This window comes from Echinops telfairi, unplaced genomic scaffold (assembly GCF_000313985.2).
Source record: "Echinops telfairi isolate 266 unplaced genomic scaffold, ASM31398v2 ScPeMD7_3;HRSCAF=10, whole genome shotgun sequence".
NCBI lineage: Eukaryota > Metazoa > Chordata > Mammalia > Afrosoricida > Tenrecidae > Echinops > Echinops telfairi.
This window is the reverse complement of record NW_022103899.1, coordinates 30907985-30930828: the sequence shown is the minus strand read 5'-3', so window position 1 is coordinate 30930828 and position 22844 is coordinate 30907985. Positions and strand designations below refer to the sequence as shown.

Below are 22844 nucleotides of genomic sequence, written 5' to 3'. Positions count from 1 at the left end.
ATTAGAGGGCAACGAATAACAAACAACATCACCAAAATAGACAACTGTTATTTTACTAAATGATGTCCTTCCACATCTGATTTTGCTGATGTTGTTTTTTCTTTCTTTCTCAAGTGCTTCCTCCCCTCCTCCTCCTCCTCCACCTCCTCCTTCTCCTCGTCCTCCTCCCCCTCCTCCTGCACCTCCTCCTGTCCAAGTACCTTTACTAGACTTCAAGAAACTAACAATAGTCACTATGTCTGAAGTTTTCTAACTCCTCCTATTTTACCCTAATGTGGTCGAAGGATTATTGTTCAGGACCTCATCTGGGCTTGAACTTGATTATTGCTTTATAAACAGATTTATCTCGATTGTTAGTTACTTTCATATATTTGATAAAGAACATGATCTCAGACAGGAGCACTCTTCAACATTAAAAATAGCCACCACTTATAGCTTTCTTTTAATAGGAAAAATAATCCTTATTCCTTCATACATGGACAATGAATTAATTCTATTAAAAATGCTGAAGGTTTAATGAACCGGCACTGATTACACAGTCTCAGGTTTGCAAAGAGATATTCAGAAATGCAATAAAATCCATCAAAGCTTAGGAAAGATCACCAGTTTAGCCTCACTTATCTACTGCACATCTGCCTGACCACATTATCTTAGTGCTCAAGCATCATCTTTGCATTTCAATGTGGCATTCTATCAGATTAATGCCCAAGATATTCCAGCTGCACTGCAAGTGAGTGAGTGGACATATAGGAATATTATGCATGGCTTGTATCATTGACACTGAGCAAAGGAAATGTGATTAGCACCAAATTGCATCTGACAGGGGAATCAGAAACCTGTCAAACACGATGACATGGATCCAATGTTTAGAAGGCAAAAGGGGGAATAAAGGAGCAGGCCAGTCTGGCATGGAGACTGCAATAAAACACAACAGCGATGATAAATTAATTCATTTACTTATGAAAAATTAGAGGCTTCCACACACAACTCTCATTTATAATCTTGTCAATCTGGTTCAGTAAATAAAAAGGCTTGGCAATATTAGTTGAAAGTATAAACAAGGGAGCGGAAATGCAAAAATCGGATTCTTTAATTCATTTTTAATCAAATCCAGTAATTCTTTGGTCAACTATATGAAAGTAACTAGCAATCCACAATGGTCTTTGCAAGGAATTTGTTATACAAGGACACCTCCCTCCACTGTGATTCTAATTCCAAGTCTCAAATTCAAGCTGCATGGTCACTGTGTACTAGGTTTTGTACTAGTTATTACAAAGGGTATTTATAAGATTTTAGCAAATACTAAGGCAAAAAGACCTATCAAAATGGCTTCAGTGCCTTATCTTGTTAAGTCATTGGGAAACAGAAAATAAAATGATTTGACTGTAGTCTTCTGATATTGTTATGTTCCACACAGTCTACCGAATGCCTTGGTTTAGCAAATAAAACAAAAGTAGACTATTTTATGCTTTTGGCCAATGAAATCCCTTGTTGCACATCCTCCTTTGAATCCAGCTTGAACCTCTGCAACACTGGGTCAATGTATTACTACAACTGCTGTGGGTGATCTTCAGTCAAAATCTACTTGCATGTAATAGTAATAATATTCTTCTAAAATTTGAACATTCTGTTGGGTCACCTTTTTTACAATGGGTACAAATATGGATCTCATTTGACTGAGTAGCTGTCTTCCAAATCTCCTGACATAGACAAATGAGGGCTTTCAGTGCTTCATCAGTTTGAAGAAACATTTTAATTGCCATGCTCTCAAATTCAAAAGCCTTGTCTTTGGCTAATTTTTTCAGTGGAACTTGAACTTCTTCCTTCAGTACCATTGGTTCTTGCTCAAATAATACTTCATGAAATGGTGGATCATAACAAACAATGGATAGCCTTGATAGAATTCCAGAGCACTTTATTGTTCTCCTGCAGAACTCGTACATGGATCAAGAGGCAGTTGTGCAAACAGAACAAAGGAATATCAGAAAATATGTGCATTAGAGTTATGTCCTCTCAGCATACTTATTCAATCTGATTGCTGAGGCAATCACCACAGAATCTGGCTTAAATGAAAGAATGCGGCACCAAGATTGGAGGAAAATTTAGTAACAACCGAATATGCAGGTAACACAATCTTGCTTGTGGAAAGTGAGGAGGACTTGAAACACTTGCTGATGAAGATCAAAGATTGCAGCGTTCAACACGGATTACAGCTCGATCTTCAGAACACCGAAGTCTTCACAAGCAGATCATTGGGCAAGATCATGACAAATGTAGAAAGATTCAAGTTGTCAAGGATTTCATCTTGCTTGAATGCACAATCAACGCTCGTGGAAGCAGCAGTGAAGAGATCAAAAGAATAGTTGCATTGGGTAAATCTGAGGCACAAGGTCCCTTTAGAGTATTGAAAAGCAAGGATGTTACTTTGAGGATTAAGGTGTGCTTGATCCAAGCCATGGTATTTTCAGTGGCCTCATATGCATGTGAACGAGGGACATCTAATAAGAAAGACTGGGGGGTGGGGGGGGAAGGAGGCATTTGAACTGTGGTGATGGAGAACAAGACGGAAAGCACCAGGGACTGCTCAAAGGGCAAACGGATCTGTCTTGGAAGAAGTACGGCCAGAGTGTTCCTGAGGGGCAAGGTGGGTGGGACTTCATCTCCCATATTTTGGACCTGTGTTCAGAAGAGACCAGTCCCTGGAGAAAGACCTCATGCGTGGTAAAGCAGAGGGGCAGCGACAAAGAGGACGGCCCTCAGAGCGATGGACGGACACAGTGGCTGCAACAATGGGCTCCAGTAGAGCCATCCAGAAGATGGCACAGAGTCGGGGGTGACTAGGGAAACAAATTCATAGACACTCATCTGTGTGTAATAGAGAACTTTATATCAAAGAGTAATTGCATATTAAGAAAACATCCCAGTCCAATTCAGATCAAGTCCATAAGTCTGATATTAGCCCATATGTCCAATACCAGTCTATAATTTCCTTTTCAGACTCATGCAACACATGCAATGATGCAAAATGCTGGAAGATCACAGGCCAGTGGGTGGAAAGTCTGGTGGATGCAGTGGCCGTGGAAGCATCTCCATGTGGCTCCTGTAGCTCCACGGTCCTGGTTCTATTAGGGGTCTCCATGTGGCTTGTCAGCAGGAAGACAAGCAGAGTGAGTCTGTGTGTATCTGGCCTCCAGTGAGTTGTTTATCTCTGTCAAGCCTCCAAATGAGGCCATCAAGCTGTGACCTGATTGACAGGCTAGACTCCACCCCTTTGCAAGTTGACACCAGATTATGTAGCCACCACAACTGAGAATTGTTTCTTTCTGTTGTGCATAGGCTTGCTGTAAGTCTGACCTGATTCAAAGGCGGTTAAAACAGCAACAGTCTCTGATATTAGTGGCTATAGAGAGTTATAGATCCACGTAAGAAATGTGACTGGCAGAGGTAACATGCTCACACTCCTTAAAAATACCTGCATTCTGTCAGTTAGAACCCCAATGTGAGTTCATGGTTTCAGGATAGAGACTTGAGTGAGTAGGAAGACTTTGGTCATATTCTAAGTTGAAAGGGGCTCTGGATACAAAATTCCCCGGACCCTCTAATTACTCTGCAAACAAACAAATCTAAGTGCTCAATATTCAATCTGAAAAGAGAATGGTCTCTCTTATTAAAAATTAGCGTGACTATGAGAATTGGGTAAAAATGGCGAAGAAGGAGAATCATCAGATAAACATCAGATGTGCTGGCACAAATCTGAGAGCACTAGAAAAGCACTGACTACTTAAAACACCACTAACACCTCTCATTTCAAATTGCCCGGCTAAGTTTCTATTCACTTATGAAGCATTGTTGAAATTAGGGTTCCTAAGGCTGTAAACATTTACAGTAACAGGAAACCTCATTTCCTCCCAAAGAGTACTTTGTGGGTTTGAACCAAGGGTCTTGAGGTTAGTAGTCCACAGCTTACCCAACAAGGCCACCCAGGCTCCTTGTAGGCTGCCTTAAACAACATGAATGGCAATCAGACTTTTGGGGGAAAGCGGGTTAGTTATTAAATGTAAATTGAGTTGCATATCATTTTTATTAATAATAACCCAAGGCTCAAAATAACCCATGTTCAGGCACAGAAGACTGGGTGGGTTACACATTGGACTGCTAACGAGGAGCCCAATCACATGTATAACGTCATGTTTGCCTTAAAGCTATCCTACGAAGGATAGCTTTTCAAAAACACATGTTGGGTGAAAGAAATCTTACACACACACAAAAGTAATAAAAAATTTAAAACACACATATAATTACACTACATATAATTCTAAAACAAGTATAGCTGATGCATTGAGGAAAACTATCAAAACAGTAGGTGCATTTTGAGGAATGGAAGCATGGATTGACAGAAAAGGGGTGATTTTGGGGGTGATGGTAATATTTTATATCTTGAGAAGGGTTTGCAATACACAGGTGTATGCATTTGTCAAAACTCATCAAATGATACACTTGAGATTTGTGCATTTCATCATATGTAAATTTCACTTTTAAAAGATCCATGAACAATATGGAACTCGAGTTAATGATATGCATGCTACAGTGTTTAGAGGTGAAGCGTACTGATGTCTGCACTTACTTGAAATGCATCAACAGATAAGATGGATTGATGAATAAATAGAGGAGCGAACACGTGTATAGGCACGGGGAAAGCAAATAGAGCAAAACCAAAATTGTAGAATCTAGATGTTAAGTACAGGGATAGTCATGGTGTAATTCTCCATTTGTAGACATTTCCTATGTTGGAATTCCTTTTCATAATTAAGTGTTTTAAAAGCGTACATGAAGTGAAGCTGTAATAGGCACCAGCCTTAAGTGAAGATCTGTGATAACAGGACCAAGAGGGTGGGTCACAAGGGTCTCAGAGGCACAACAGTCAGCAGATCAAGCAACTTGAACTCGGGCAATGGCTAGGAATTCTGTTGACTAGGGGACTGACCAGGCCAGGCTAAACTGAAGACAGCATGCATCTTCAGGCAGAACATAGGAGATGTGAGCTTGAAAGTAGAAGCTTATCTTCCCCCAACGTTTGCAAATTTCACACCTTAGCAGCAAGCAGTAAAAGGGTGCTACTGTCTAATAAAGAACGTTCTCCCTTGGGAAACAACACTAACAAACACGATGTTTAAAAACAAGTTGCTTGTTTATGATGCCTAAAACCCACCTGCTTTCATCTTACATTCAGATGGTTCTCACAAGGAAAATGCCAAGGCGTGTTTCACATTGTACCCATTTAAGTACTCATTTCCCTCTTCCTTTGTCTAATGTGATCCCACAGAAACTCTCCCCTGATTTCAGAATGCCAGCCAAATATGAATAAAATGGACCAGGCTATCTACATGGCACTATTACCTTGTCTTAATTTTGTAACCTTTATTTTCATTGCTTTAACTAATAATGCAAAGCCTTGCAAACTAATCTAAGAAGAAGGAAAACAGCTTCCTTAATTTGCATTGTGAATTCCAATATTTAAATTGATGAAATGAATAAAAATAAAATCACTTTTAATATTACTATTGTCAGAGTTCACTACTAAAGTCAAAATAATACTCAACACGAGGCAGGGTCACAAACTATTTATAACAATGATCCACAATAGCTTTTAAATCCTAAAGCAATTAGCTTCTATTTGAACCATAAGTGAAATGTCCTAACAAAAGAAAAAAAACTGTAATCGGCTACAATGTCATTCAATGCCCTTCTGATCTACACATGCAGCAAAAATGATAAAACGTTAACATTCTATCTTTAGTGCATTCCATAGCGCAGGGAAAAGACCGCTATACCAAATTGTAGAATCATTTCTGACTAGATGCCCAACTTCCTCCTTACCAAACCCCCCAACCCCAAGATGCTGTCAGATCATATCATAACTCAGTCAAAAATCCCTCTGTGGCTGTTTTTACTACAAAATAAAAGTAAAAGCTCTTGGAATTACTTCCTACGTCCTACGCACCCGTTGGATTCATGGTTCTCAACCTTCCTAATGCTGTGACCCTTTAATACAGTTCTTCATGTTGTGGTGACCCCCATCCATAAAATTATTTTCACTGCTACTTCATAACTGTAATTTTGCTACTGTTATGAATCTGATATGCGGCATGTATTTTCATTGTTACATATTGAACATAATTAAAGCATAGTGATTCATCACAAAAACAATGTCATTATATATTGTGAAATATTTCTTTCTAATGACAAATAATTGAAATTTTGTCTTGAAGCATGGTGTAGCATGGGTAACAGTCTTCACGCCAGGTACTTGTATGTAGGTGTATCTGCATGTGGGCAGACCCCTCTGGAGACGGATTGAGGAGTGGTGTCTTGGTTCCCACCACCATTGGGAATATGCATGTTCCCATGGTCTTTGGCAACCCCTGTGAAAGGGTCGTTTATCTCCAAAGGGGTCGTGACCCAGGTTGAGAACCGCTGCAATAGATCCTTATGATCTCCTTAAAAAATCCACTGCCATTGAGTGGATTCTGACTCACAAGGGACCCAACAGGGCAGGGTATAGGTTTCAGAGGACAGGGAGCTGCTGATAGGTTCAAACCAAAGACCTTGTGGTTTATAGCCCAGCTCATAAGCCCCTACACCACCAGGACTCCACTAGGGTTTGGGAGGCTCTAGTCATTATGAGAGCAGAGAGCCTCATCTTTTCATGGGTAGAGTCTTGTAATTGTGAACCTGGTTGTGGATTCGCCTTCTCAGTGGAATCTTCCTGCTGACTGCCTTTTAAATTCTCCTCCTCAGACTCTCTGTACACTCAGTGCTACATTTCTCTAAAGCACTTAATACCACTTGATGTAGCGATCCATGTTTACTTAATAGTTCCTTATCTTTAGTACAGGTTCCCCTGGCCCAGAATTAAAATCAAGAAAACAAGGAGTTTGATGTCTTCGCCACCTCTCCACCCCCCAATGCTCCATATATCCCTACTACTTAATAAAATACATGGAATCCTCTTGGCACCCAATATTTTTATGTGAATGTTCGGAAATTTAATTCATATGCCCAAAGTTCAGAAAGAAGACTGACTTCATATCATGGACTTTACCCATGTTTCAAAAGGATTATTCATGCTTATGAACAAAAGTTACCAATGATTTAAAATATAGGATATTCTAGCTCGTTAAAAAACTACATGAGCAAATGGGAACAGCTCTAATTACAATTTCCCTCACACATAATCTTTTTTATTATAAAAAATATCTACATCTTTCGACGTGGAAACTATTTTCTAATTTAGCTTTCCTTAAAAATGAACTATTGTGTATTATTTATCATTTAAAATGCAATTGCACTGATGGAAAAATAATGTGAATTTTAATAAATCCCCATAGCATTTTAAATTCAATATGCTGCCTTATAAATTAGGTAGTTCTAGTATCACTTTACCCATACTTTCAGTTAGCCGAGGAAATTTTAAAATAGTGTATGATTTTTAGAGAATGGTTTTATGATTCTCTTAATATAATAGAAAAGGCTGCATATGAACAGAAATCAAGAGGAAATTGAATCTAAAATTGAGCTATGAATAACCCAGTGCCTACAACATGGTTTGTTTGTTTGTTTGTTTGTTTGTTTTAGTGATATTGGTACAGCCAAAAAGTTTTGTTTCAAAATACCTCAAATATTTTCACAATCAAATGAAAGTATTTTCCTGACCAATAAATTGTACATGGAACCTGGCACTACATTTCTATTTAGGAAAATAAATTGCCAAACATCTATCTTATCATTAGTTAATGTAATGCATATTTTCAAGAGTTTTTTATGCTGGTGTGCACAATCATTTCATTATATTTTAAACTATCACCCTTTTCCTGGACAGAAGCCATTGATCAAATACAACCAGAGCAGCTACTGTAAATGGAATCAACTGTATAAACCTATCAAGAGTACTTCCAAGCCCACCACTAAGCTGTCAAATTCATACCCACAAACTACAAGTTAATTTGTAATTATTTCATATTTGATTTTTAATTCTTTGAGACAAGCAATTATGAAAGACACTTTACTTGCCCGATGTCATTAATTCGAAGGGGTATCAAAGAAAAAAAACACCCTGGAATTTTTTACCCCCCAAAATCTATGTATTTAATTTTTTTTTTTCACAAAAGAACCTTATCACCTTCAAAGTACTTTTCATTATAGTTAATACATTTGTCAAACCTGCAATTCCATTCTTCAAAACATTTTTCAAACTTATCTGTTTGGATGGGAAACAGCACCTCACTTGTTTTTCCTTCACCTCTTCTGTATCATCACATTGCTGTCTTTTCATGTCCCTTTTCATTTGTGGAAACAAAAAGAAGTCACACTGAGTGAGATGAGGTGAATCAGGTGAGGGGGGCAAGAAAGGCATGGTATTTTTCCCCCAAAACTGGCCCACTGAAATGGTTGTGTGAGCACCTGCATTGTCGTGGTGGCAAAACTATTCCCCCATCTGCCACAAGCCTGGCCTTTTTGGTTACACACGGTTACACAATCTTTTACGCCTACACAGAAAGCTTGATTAACCAACTCCGAATGCACTATCCCCCTCACATCAAAGAAGTGAATGCGTTCTGTCTTGAGCTCTGATTTCACTTGAGCTGTTTTTGGGTACCCCTCATATGCATACGTGAATATGAAAGTGCACACATAAAAAACAAAACAGAGAATGGGGTATGTTGAGGGATTAATTAAAAACTTGCCAAAATATAATGCAGATAAAGTTTCGTGAAAGACACACATAGTGTTCTCAGGATTCCATGCTACTGTGCTATGTAACTTCTGAGAAACTTGAGCTCTAAATGTCTTTACAGGTTTTCTTTAGTTACAGGTTTTCCCATGCTGAAAGAAGAATTTCCTTAACCTACTTTGAGTGCCATTTTCTACATGCACTCCACAAAAGTATTATTGACTTTTCAGTGCAGTTGTGTAAATTTGAAACACGAATTATATGGATAAATAGTGACAAAGCACATTTAATTCAAAGTTTCATCAAAGGACTCATAATAAATTTAGGACTGTAGTGATCTCCACACACACACACACACACACACACAAATATGAAAATCATCACAATTGGACGTTAAACATCATGTCAGTTAGAAAAAAGACTGATTTCATCAAGTTTTATATTTTACTTGGATCTACAATGAATGTTCATTGGAGCACTAGTGCTGATTACACAAATCATCTTAATATGATTTAACAATTAAATAAAACGATAAAAATGTTTTTTTAAAAACAATGTATTTCACTGGGTACATCTGCTGCACAGGATCTGCTTAAAGCCTTAAAGAACAAGGATGTCCCTTGTGGACCGGGGTGCACGCTGGACTGAGTAAGGAAGGCTGAAGAACAGTTGGTGTGCTTGAATTATGGTGTTGGTCCAAAATACTGAAAGTACCGTGGCCAGCCATGAAAACACAAACAATCATAAACGGTCTCCTGGGAAGTACAGCCAGAGTGCCCTAGAAGAAAGCAGAGGGAGACTTGGCCTCGGGACTTTGACCAAGTGCTCGGCAAAAACCAGTGTCCATGAAAGGGCATTCTGCTTGGTGGCATGCAGGGTCAGCAGGGGAGAGAGAGAGACCCTGGATGAGAGGGGTGAACCACGTGACTGCAGCCCAGGGCGCAAGCAGGACACCCGGGAGGACCCAACAGGACCCGGTTTGGATCTGCTGCGTACAGAGCCGCTCTGACTTGGCCACATCGGGGCACTCAGCAACAACGATTACTGAAGGACGGTACAAAGTAATCATGAACGTAAAATGAAATTCATTTGCAGGGAAGACTTTTCCAGAGAGGAGCCTCTTCTAAAATGGGAATTAGAGTTTATTAGTTAGCTTATTAAGTGCATATTGAGTATAGAATAGACCTTTCGATGGTATGAAAAGAAAGGGGCATGATGTCACCTGAAGATACAAACAAGGCTAAGAAAGGGAGCTAAAAGGATAACAATTCATACTGGGGTATTTAACAGGAATCCGTTCGCAATGTTCTGTACTGCCACTAAGAACATGCTTTACAGCTGTGACCGGTGTTTCCCCAGGCCATCTTTTTTTGGTACAGTAGGCGTGCGGAAGACACAAAAGCCTCTGTCCTTTCGCTCCTCCGTGCAGGGCTCCTGAACAGATGATGGGCTGGGGTGAAGGAAGAATGTGCACATTCTCACGGGTGTCTCTCCCTGTGTGTTTCTTTAGCTCTGCTCTCTCTCCTGAGTCAAAGGTGCTATCGCTTCTCCAAAGGAGCGCAGGCAGTCCCTCGGTCCTGGGCAACGTGGCCCCTTTCTCACTCCTGCCGCGGACTCTCTCCCTGCCCCCCACAGCTCCAGTGTCTTGTGCGCTTCTCCGGTACAGAGCTGCTCCTCCTTTCAGGCTGGACTGGGACTGTTGGCAGGTCCTTCGGGGAAAGAGTCCTTCCCATGGACTCCTCCTTCCCTTTGGGCAGGATGCAGCTGTTCCTCAACTATTCATCTCTGAGGGTGGCTTTTATTTCTAACCATACAGTCACACAACCTCATTTCCAGCAATAGATCTATTGATTCCATTCCCTTCTTTTCTCTCTCCTCGCTCACTCTCTCACTTTCTTCTCCCCCATCTAGCTGTCCGGAGATCAGAAGAAATGTAAAATAACAACTGGGAGAATTTCAGCACCACCAGGGGCAGTCATGGCAGTAGCAATGGTCGCAGCCACCACGCAACCACTGAGCCCTCCCTACAGCCAAGAAATAATGCTAAGTCAAAGGTTCCCAGACTTCTTGATTCAAGGAGCATTTCATGTCTCAGTTAATTGTCAGTGTCTTTAGGCCAAAAGGAATACCTAACAGTTTGTTATCAAGCAATATAGTTACTTGTGTCTCAGTAATATAACATCTCTTTGATCATCTAAACCGCTTTGCTGCTGAGTCCATGGCAACGTACAGCCACCACACAGGACAAACAGAACTGCCCAACAGGTTGTTCCAGGCTCGAAATCTCTATGGATGCAGACGGCCATCTTTCTTCTGTCTGGTGGGTTTGAACTACTGACTTTCTAATTAGCAGCTGAACACTGAACCTTTGCACCATAGTCAGATAAGCTGAACCAAACGCAGTATCTTCATTTATGTCTTGACCACAATGGCTAACTAATGGGATGTGGGCACTGGTTGGGCACTGCACAACTTAAAACAGACACCACTCTCCTCATCTCCTGTTCTGTGATTGTTTTCCCATGGTACTTGCTTTTCATCATAGCCACTGACAAAATCCAGATTCCCAAACATACGACATGATTGAAAGGAATAGAGCATGATTGATGATTGAAACGGAAACCCCCTCTGCACGTGTGGACCCTGTGGTGCATGAGAGAAGTTCAAAATGCAGTGCAGCGTCACGCTGAGCATTCAGCCACACCCTGGCACTGCAACGCACAGTATGGTAGGTAAATGCCATGTGAAGGGCTGTGCATGAATTATCTATCTCACATTCCCCTGGACAGTCAGATACAGTCAGTACTCTTTTCAGATGAGGAAACAAGCAGTAACACACTGTGCTTAAAAGGGATCAAACGTTTCTTTGCGAGGCCATGCGTCTATTTGGGTATACGTAGTGCAGGGATTATATATGGTTACGATTGAGGTTGCAATACAGTATTTCCATGAAAGTCATAAAATGTTGTCCAGCGAATACTTTCAGGAACAAAGCATTAAACAATCATCTTTGGATGATAGATAAGTACAGAATTTTGGGATTGATGAGGTAAGGTCTCTCCAGTGAGCATCATATTAAGCATAATATTACATTTTTAGAAAACATTACTTTGAGAACATAAAACAAATTGAGAATGTTAAACAATTGAAAAATTCATTTTCTAAACGTATGATGCTCATTTTACCCGTAGGCTAAATTATCATCATTGGTGGGCTGAATTCATTTCCATGATAAATGATAATAGCCCCTTTGAAAGTCATCATTTTAATGCCTCCAAACATCTATTTGTTATAGTTAGCATTCAGATTAGCCAGGTGAATGTGGAAGAATGCTGTTAAAACTGCTGTGGGAGATGGAAGCCAAAAAGAGCTTAAAAAAATATTTAAGGGATCTATAACAATGAACAATTTTCTGATAAAAGAATAATTCAAGCATTACTCACTGATCGCTTTTGATTTTTCATATAATTTCTTATTTAGTTCCCGCTTCCCTCCCCCACCCAGACCCAACCCCCTGTGGAAGCTTTCAAGATATTTTTCCTTTACCACTCAATAATTGGGCAGACTTTCTACTAGTTCATATCAAAATGGAAACAAAAGGTGAGCATGCTGCAAGGTCAACCCTTAACTGCTTGGAAAGACATATCTTGTCAAATCAAACCTACTACAGAAATGCATGCAAATTCTATAAAGTTTGAACTTTCAAATTTTTGATAAAACTGTTAAGAAAGCATATACTTATTTTCTTTTAATACCTAAAACCACTAAGAAAATGAAGCCACAGCTACAAATTAGCCAAAAATATTGAATATGACATGAAAACAAATTCAAATTTAAGGTCAACTGTCTATTTTATTCTTTGGAGGCTATTCTTTGAACCGTAAAAGGGAAGCAAAAGATCCAGAGGAATTCAGCAAATGTGATGAGAACGCTACAATCATTAAACCACATACAAGCCAAGAATCAGTATAACTTTTGAAATTTTGTGATTTTTAAAATTTTCACATGTTCAATGTTCTACTAAATATTCAAGTACCTTGTTTCTATAGACAGATTCCCAATGCCTAATTGTGCTTTTTCTGTTGCTGTTGGCAATTGCCACACACCCCCTAAGGCACAAGTACCTGGGGTTTGAATGCACCATTAGGAGATCATGGCCAAGCACTGCGGTGGAGGAAAATGAAGGCTTCTATGAATGCAGAATCAATTTTCAGAACATTCTGCCTTTATGTACTGTTTACATCTTTTCCACCTTTCTCAGCTGCATTGAGGACCTCGAAGCTCTCAGAATGATATTTAAGTTAAAAATATGAGAAGGATGGTGGACTCGGTCAATGTTTCTCTATAAACTCTGGGTCACCAGGCAAGCAGCAATGATGGTGGTGGTAACAACAGCCCTAGCACCAAGCATGGATAGTATACGTCACTCATAGACATGATTGTATTGCAGTATTCGAGCTCCCTTCTTAACCTAGAATCACGATACATTTACCCCCATTCCCATCTCCAAACTTTCATCCACGGTATTTCTTCTATTTGGAATGCCTTCCCTTACAGGAGTACTATGGCTCTCAAAAGCTCAATAGCTAACAATACATATTACACTAATTATGGCCGACTCACACACTGCGAGGACTGTACAACAGAAACGATGATTCCAAAATTAACACCATCAACATTACCATTTCCTTTAAAAATTATATAAACTAAGTGGAGGTATCTTTCAAAATTCTCACTCCACCCTAACCCTTAGACAAGCCATTATTAACAGTAGGTCACACGAGCGTTCAGGTAGGTCTCTAACTATTGGACTCCAGGGGTGCGAACACTGAAGCAGAGACAAGGTAAGTGATGTGCCCACGGCCTTAAAAGTAAGAAGTGGAAAGCCTCCCCACACAAATCCAAGCAATCTGGCTCCATGGTTTGTGTCCTGTGAATGCCGCAATAGAGATAAACATGAACTCACACCAAACTCACTGCCACGGTCAGTTCTGACTCAAAAATTGGGTACCTCCATTTCCTCGGTTTCTCCTAGAATTCACACATTGTAGAAGAATGAGAGGAAATCCAAAAGAGTAAAGAATCCCCTATAACACTTTTTCATCCAACTCTCTGGTAATAGGTTATTATCTTCTTATACTTGTGCAGAATCTTACACACATGCTAAGGTAATTCAGTTCTGCATATAATAACAGTGGTAGGGTAATGCATGTCTTCAATATGCAACTCCCAAAACTTAGTTACTTTTTACTCTCCTTCTCTGGTAGGAGCTTCAAGACATTTCAAACATTTTACAATCTTAGAAGGCTGACATACCAGAATAGTGACCAATAAAATAAAAACCACAAAGTGTTTTAAAAAAATGGGGCGGGGGGACCTTCATAGAGAGTTCTACCATGTGTAGTCAGAGAACACACTGCTACACAGTTCTGCTAAACAGACCTGAACAAAAGCACTGAAGCATGCTGTCTTGCTGTACATAGACCAAGAGTGACCATCTACCTGTTTTTTGTATGAACTTGGGTGACTCATTGAGAAGGTTTTTACAATCCATACACACATTGATTGTGTCAAGCACATTTGTACATTCATTGCCATCATCATTCCCAAAACATTTGCTCTCCACCTAAGCCCTTGGCATCACCTTCTCATTTTTCCCCTCCTCCCTGCTCCCCCCTCCCTCATGAACCCTTGATCATTTATAAATTATTATTTTGTCATATCTTGCACTGTCAGACATCTCCCTTCACTCACTTTTCTGTTGTCCGTCCCCCAGGGAGGTCACATGTAGATCCTTGTAATCGGTTCCCTCTTTCCAACCCATCCTCCGTCTAACCCCCCAGTATCGCCACTCACACCACTGGTCCTGAAGGGATCATCTGCCCTGGATTCCCTGTGTTTCCAGTTCCTACCTGTACCAGTGTATAACGGATCTAGACTTCTACAGATATTTTCCTAGTTGCCAAAAAAGCTTAAATACACTGAGCTTTTCAAAAGTAAAGTTTTGTTTTGCTTCTGTTTTAAGAATATGTCCAACTCTCTAGAGAAAAAAACGCTTCTATTTTCAGAGAATCTCCATTTTATCTAGGATAATACCAATTCAACAGGTTTAGGATAATATGCAGATTAAATAATCCAATGTACAATGTTTAATATAAACATGTATAAGCTTGGGGAAAATACAAATGGGTGACTTTACTAAATGGCAAACTAGAAGTCTGGTGACATCTGAGAGAAAGGACCCCTTGCTTGCTGGAGTTACGTAACCGGGCAGTAGCAGTTCAATTATCAGCATGCCCTTCAAGGGAGGCCCTACGCACAATGCACCTATGAACAAAACAACGCCAGATCGTGTGCCAGTCTCACCAGGAGTGTGTCTGAGCCACTGTGTCCATCTGTCTGCTCATGGGTCTGCCTCTCTTCGGAGGTCCTTTACCGACCTTACGAAACACGATGTCCCTCTCCATGGATCGGTCTCTCTGATAGCGGAAGCCTATGAGTTGGAGTCTTACCCCCTCTAGTCCTGAGGAGCATGCTGGCATTCCTGTCTCCAAGACAGACTTGCTTGTTCTCCTGGCAGACTAGGGTACTTTCAACACATTTATGTTAAAATTATCCACATACTAAGGAGGAATGGAAATTATAGCCTAGCTACTATGTTGAACAAAAGAAATGATTACGAATAACAGATTCTCGAGTTTAGAATAAGGTCTGATGTCCATATACACACCTGCCAATGGAAGAGCACTTTCTCTCTTCTCTGTACTCATTCACATGCACACACACATGCACAATGAAAGGAAAAACAAAGGAACTGCACTATTCGCTTTTAACATGATGGTAGGGTTAGGGGCCACAGAGGTGGTGGTAGGGTTAAGGGGTAATGAAACATGCTTCAATGCTTTTGTATATGTACAAAAAGGATATTTGGAAACATGTTTTTATAGCAAATGTACAATTCTGCTGGACATGATTGAACTATGGAATGATTTGATATATGTATTAATCCCAATAAAAAATTAAAAAACATTTTTTTTTGCCTTTTAGCCTTTAAAAACCATGGTTAGATGCCAAAAAGTAGGTGGCAATGCCTTAACCATATGTGTGTTGTGAGTCCCAAGGGCCTCTTCCGTCCTTGTCAAGGGGCGTGCTAACCTCCTCTCCTTTCATACAACACAAAAAAATAAATTCTTGAAAAAAAGAAAAACAAGTCATGTTAAACGCAGTGTGAAGGAGTTGCATTCCAATGAGTTATCTATTTCACACTCACCCACAGATCAGAAAGGCATGGGGTTCTTTTGCCTTTTTGCCCCAATGGTTACATGACATCCTGAAAAGACACTGCCCCTCTCGCTGCAAAGCTAGCCTTAGGGAAAGTGCTGAACAGTTACATCCAGATAAGGCATGAAAGGTGGTGCTATATGAATCACAAAATATAACCCTTAATGTACTGGTACACAGAAAATTCATTTTATCCAAAAGTGGAAGCTAGGGAGGTATAGGAGGTTACACAGTGGGCTTTTCACTGCAAGGTTAGCAGTTCAAAACCAGTATCCATGCCTCATTTGAAAGAGGGTTTCCTACTCCCATAAAGAGTTACTGTTTTGGAAACTGATAGGACAGTCACTGTACGATAGGGTGACTATGGGTCAGCACTGACTCAGTGGTTGGTACCTGAGTGCCCTTTCCCCTTTGCCTTCTCCTTCACTCATTTCATTCCTGGAGGAGCTGACAGGTCACGTCTCCTTTGCTTCACCTTCACTGAGAGAGCTGCTGTTCATTTCCAGGAGTGCTGTAGGTGCTAACAACTGCAGGATGCCTGCCACTGGTCCTCAAAAGAACATTGCCCACCCACTTGCCACCCTAGTTAGCCTGTTTTCATTGTGTGCCGAATTCATTCATCTTAAACAGTCCAGGTAAGGGAGAAAACACTCAACAACATCTAATTTTAGACCCCACTCCACTTTAGGCACTAGGCCTATGGCATTTTCCCACTGGGCCTCCACTAGAGCAGGGATTGACGCTCTTATGTACCTTTGAAAGCACTCTTGTTATGCCGGAGTCAAAATCACTTGATTGCTCAACAAGGGTTTGGCCGTTGCAACCCAACAGCCAACCAGCAGGAGAAAGATGAGGCGGTTGACTTCTGCAGAATTACTATGGTGGAAAGAATTTTCTCTCCTTTTCCTATCTATCATTTACACACAAACCAGAGAAGGGGAAACAAAGGAAGGGGAGGAGTAGTTGGACCCTCCTCCTTATAAGGTGGCTGTGATTCAGAATTTGATGGCACTGGGTTTGGATTTGGGTCAGATAGCTCTTAAAGACCTGGTGGTACAATAAGTGAGCACTGGATTCTTCATGGAAAGGTCCATTGTTTGGACCCAGTAACCAGTCTGTGGGAGACCCCTCTGTTGATCTACTCCCAAAAGATGGCTGTGTTCAGAATCAAATGGTTGCGTTCTACTCCAGCACAGGGGACCGACATAAATTGAGGCCACTGGCCACATAACTTGCCTCTTAGAGGCGGAAGATGCTCTCTTTTGAAAGCCATTCCAGAAGAAAAACAATGCTGCCCTTCATTCATTCATTCATCTATATAGTTATTATTACTGATGCAACCTATACAACATTTTCAATTTGTTTATTAACATTCAATAATGCTGACCACATTTATAATTGGATGCTATTTATAATTTCTTATAAATAGTGAAACCGCTTTCTTTGCCACAGTAATTGCAGTGAGCTACAATTTATGAAACCGATGTAAAGATTGTTGTTTAGCACCTTAGAGACAGTTTGGGCTCAGAGGTCCGATAGAGGCACAATAGAAGAAAATACAGAAGGCCCTGCCATCTTGGTAATTGCTACTGCATTTGAGCTCATTGTTGCAGCCACTGTGTCAATACCTATTCTTGCGGATCTTCCTCATTTTTGCTAACACAATGGCCTACTTTACCAAGCATGATGTCCTCCATTATATGGGTCATTTTTAAGGTCATGTTCAAAGGGTGTGAGACATTCACAGATCCGTGCTTCGAAGGAACACTGGGGCTGTACTACCAACACAGATCTGCTTGCTCTCTGGCAGTCCACTGTACATTCAGTATTATTTTTGTCAAGACCCTAATTCACGGGCAAAAATTAGAGCGAACAGTTGACATAACTAGGGGTGGTGTAGGGTAAAAGTCCAACTCTAGCATTTCTTTCTTCTTCTCCCTTTTTGCCTTCATGCCAGAACCCCAGGGCCGGCAGGTACTTCTTGTCTCCAGTTTGGAAACCTATTTGGAAACCACAGCCTGGAATAAGGCTACCGGCTGGGACAGCTCTCATTGCTTCTCTACTTACTCTTCAGTTGGTTAAAACCACAGGAAGGAGGAGGGGCACTGACATCCTGCCATGTTGAAGGAATGTCCCTAAGTGATCTCTGAATTCTCATAACAACTCAGCCATGTAGAGTTCAAGTGGTTTTCTTCAGGGTTACAAGGGGAAGAAAATGGTAAGTCAATCCCAAATGTATCTTCCTCCAAAATCTACGCTCCTTGTACCTTGCTACGCTATTCCTCCAGGTTTTTAATTTTAATAAAAGTGATAAGGCTGTCAAATTCAGTACAACCCTCACAATCATATAAAATAAATGTAAATAGCCTTAAAAGAAGACAATTAACTATAATAACTATTTAAATCCCAAATAAATTCTGGATAAGATAAAGGTCAAGAACATAAATTACATTAAAATATAATAAATCATCAATGGAGTACTTTTTAATTATAAGTAGGTAATATACTTAAGGTTTCAAGGTTAATGGGGTGGGGGGGAGAACACCTTTCAGAGACATTTCAGGATTTCTGAAAAACTGAGCGGAAGTTAAAGAAATGGCTGCAAATATAATTTATACAGAGGCGTTGGTAGCACAATGGCTGTTCACAGGAAGGCTGGAGGTGGGCTTCGTTCCCAAGATCACGGCTTTGGGAAGCTGGTGGGTCTGGTTCACTCTGTTCTTCAAGGAAGCCAGAAAGCTGGCATCGGCTTGACAGTCAGTGAGTTCTATTTACAATTCTTAAATTAATATAATCAAGTGGTAGAAATGTTATCTCTCAATGAGTCGATGATTAAAATTAATATAAATACAACAGAAGAATGATGACTAATACAAAGTTTCCAAAAGTCCTTCAACAGGTTTCTCTGGAGGCACACACAAAAAAACTATTAATGAAAATAAATAACCCCTAGGTTAGTGGTGAAGATCTAGGGTGTATTATTAAAAGGTTAAATGTGTGTGGGGTGGAATTTTTTTTCAATCAGAATTAAGGTCCATGGCCAAGCCTCTACCATAACAGTTAATAATAGTAAGGGTCAATATTTGAATTAACATGCTTAATAATGATTGTAAGACACTTTAAGATCAATTGCTTGAGTAGTGGCAAAAATAAATTATTTTAATTAGTGAAAGCATTCTGTACTATGTGAAGAAAGCAGGAGTTTAACAAAAGAAAGCAGGCTTTCTTATTTCAAGTTCAACAAAGGGTAGGACTGAATTGAACTTATAAGTATAAAGCAGTTGTTTGTGAGAGGAAAAAAAAATCCAACAACACCCAAAACAATCAGAGCCTCTTTTATTCTAAGGGTACAATATCCTCTGATGGAAATGTTTCAAACTCCTCTGTGTGGTATAGATCAATGATTTTCTTTCAAGTATCACTCAGTAGCAAATGGGATACTTTAGCACAGAGAAATTACAAATAGTAGACTGATAATTATAGATTGACAGCATAATGAATAATTGCAGTTTTAAAGAGAGGCTGGCCACCTAATTGCAAAGGTTCTTTACAGATGAAAATGGAGCTTTCTGTGTCACAGGTTTTCAAGTTTGCCCAACTTCTGCAAAGCTACATGATAGCCAGAGGCTGAAGAAGATTTACATATAAAGGGATACACATTGGCTCCCCCCACCCCACACACATACCTTTTCCTCTTCCCTTTTTAATGAAAAGGCAGAAAGATTAAGATAGAGTTATATTAATTCTTCATCTTATGCTAGTTCAAGAAAGAGGGAGAGCGGAAATTTTTCAGGAAATGAAAGATGTGTGAACGAATGAGCAAAGCGTCTCTGCTGGAGCTACAGTGTCCTTGGTTGATGGTTTATAGCATCAAGAATTGATCGACAAAACAACATCATTAGATGTGAAACAAGATGGCTAAGGGTTAGCACACTATAAGGGTTTTAGCCCAGATATGATTATTTAAAACTAAAGACATTTAAAATGTATATGCAGCCATGTCTTATGGCTTGATTTCATACACACCTGGGGATATAAATTCATATACATAACAATATTTCTGGGAGTTTGGAAGAGTTGCAGACCACCACATGTAGGCTCTTGTATGGCTATTCATTTACTACGTAAGAAATGGCATGCTACACTTAAATCAGACTTGGGTAAAACAAACAAAGGAACAAACTTATATCTGTTGCTAATTTGTTTCAAACACAAACTTATCTTCTATCCTTTCTTCCATAAATATTTTGTAGCTCTATAAGTAAAGACGACTTCAATTTTTAAACATGGTTGCTCACTTGACACTATGGCAGCCACCAAACCTAAGGGCAATGAGGGTGTTCTTGTTTCTGCTCCTAACACCAAGTGCATTACCAGTGGGGCCATTCCAACACATGGCAGCCTCATTAGGGCTTCCAAGACTGTTAGCTTTTACGGGACTGTCCGGTGGGTTTGATTCACCGATCTACCAGCCCAGCCCTTAAAGCCACAGCACCATCATGGATATTAGCTTAAATGAGGGATTTTTATATTACATGATGGAGTTTAATCCTATTGCCTTTTCACCCAAGGATCTCAACCATGCAGCCACAAACCTCCCAATTCTATTCACCATGAGTTAGTTCTCTAAGCCCAACTACCAGTCACAATCAGTGGATGCCTTAGAATGATCTTAGTATAACCGCTACTTTTCATTTCTACCATTCATTCCATGCATGGACAGAGAAGCATTGGGAAGAAGAGCACACAAGACAAGAACTATGGTTCTTGTATTATTAATTTCTGTTTCTCCTAATGCATTATGAAGAAATTACTGGTATAAAAAGAGCATAGCATTACAGCCACAAGACAAACATAACTAAGAAGGTATCACTGGATCCTTCTAAACCATATGTAAATTCCAAGCCTAGACTAGACACCCTAAGCCCTTGGGTTAAAATAATGATCAAATAATTTACATATTATTTTTATTTTAAAGTCTTAAATCCCCAAGAACACTATGAAGAAATATTTTATATAACTGATGATCTTAGGAAGATCTCTTTAACTATGGTTGAAGGATAAGACATGATCAATGTTCTTTGGTTGTTTTTCCTCAATATTTCAACTTTTACATGCAGATGAAGACACTGACAATACCATAGTTTTGGTCTGGTGCACCTTAATCCTCAAAGCAACCCCCTTGCTTTTCAGTGCTCTAAAGAGGTTTTACGCAGCAGATTTATCCAATGTAATGTGTCATTTGATCTCGAGTCCTGCTTCAATGAGTATTGATTGGGGATTCAATCAAGATGAAATCCTTGACAACATCAATCTTTTCTCCATTTATCATGATGTTACCTATTGGTCCAGTAGTGAGGATTTGGGTCTTCTTTACATGGAGTTGCAATCCACACTGAGGGCCGCAACCCTTGGTCTTCATCAGCAGTGATTCAAGTTCTCCTGACTTTCAGCAAACCAGGTTGTGTCATCTACATATCACAGGCTGTTAGTAAGCCTTCCTCCAACCTAATGCTGTACTAATCTTCACATAATCCAGCTTCTAGTAGTAGTAGCATATCTAAAGTTTCATAGATCTTAATATATGTGATAGTTAGGTTTTTTGTGCCAACCTAGCCAATAGGAACATATGGGGTTAATCAGATCACAGTTTGATTGGAGGGCAAAGAAATAAATGGTTCTGCAAGGACCGCCACCCTCTCAATTGCTCTCTGGTGATTGGACTGTGCTGAAGCATGCAGCTGCTTTAGCTAGTTCTCTGCCTCAACCTGTGAGCTACACTACCTGTGGGCCAAGTCAACCTGTTGGCCAAATCAACAGCAACTGTGGATCAAGTCGCTAGAGCTTGAGGCTCCTTAGAGACTTGCTTCACACTACACTGGTGGTGCATACGTCGCTTGAGCTTAGGCTAGTGGATACTGTATTTTTTGTTAGATGTCCCATCCAAGCCTGCTTCACTAAGCTCCTGAGCTACTGACTGTTGGTGACCCACTCTGCTGGTTGCTGCCTATGGGGAGATGCTGCTTGCCTCCATTGTCTGTTTCCCTGACTTTAGACCCAGCACCCCATGTGAGTTGAGGGACTTCTAGTATATCAACTGTTCCACAGAAGGGAGTTGAACTGAACCCTTTGTACTGCTGTGTGGACTAATTAGCTGTTACATTCCTTCTTGTTGTATACACATCAATCTATCTATGTAATTAATCATGTGTCCTGGTTTGTTTGTTTTTATCTAGAGAACTCTGCCTAACCCAATATGTTTTCTTTTGTTTTAGTAAATATTGCTAATAAGTAAATTTGGAAGGTAGTAACTGTTTTTGAATATGCTAGTTCTTAAAACTTTATTTTCGTATGGATTAAATTCTGAAGGTTCAACTAGCTGGAGAATTTGCACACTTGAGTTTTTATTTTAATAGTAGTTTCTCATTTAGACCTTAGAAAAATTGCTAAGAATGGGAATTGTAGTGCCGAGAGTCACTAAATAGTTGCATAAGTGTCCTTTATGTGTTTCAATCTATACAACATGATCTCATTGTTGTCAGATACCATCAAGTAGATTCCATCTCAGAGAGAGTTTATTGTTCAACAAAATGAAACTGTGTCAGGTCCTGTGGCATTGTTTCTTGATCATATGCTACCTCCTTAAATGGTAGAATGTCAACCAATTTTTTTCGGAGCGCTTCTTCTTTTGATGCTTCCTAAGTCATTCGTATCTTGCCGGTGGAATCCTTCAGTCTTCCCACCTAAGGCTTAAACTCTGTTTCGGTTCCTTCATCTTGAGAAGTGCTAGTATGTTCTTCCTTTTTGCTTTTCTACCTTTAGGTCTTTACAT

The 22844-nt window shown here is 39.9% G+C and overlaps 1 protein-coding gene and 1 non-coding gene across 2 annotated transcripts in view; both read right to left on the bottom strand.

Moving 5' to 3' along the window:
• PARD3B (par-3 family cell polarity regulator beta) overlaps nucleotides 1-22844 on the bottom strand; it is a 1175277-nt gene that overhangs the window by 787730 nt on the left and 364703 nt on the right. The window lies entirely within an intron of this gene.
• On the bottom strand, nucleotides 15783-15908 carry LOC115872114. Its single transcript, XR_004047657.1, has one exon. It is a non-coding gene; the product is annotated as a U6atac minor spliceosomal RNA (small nuclear RNA).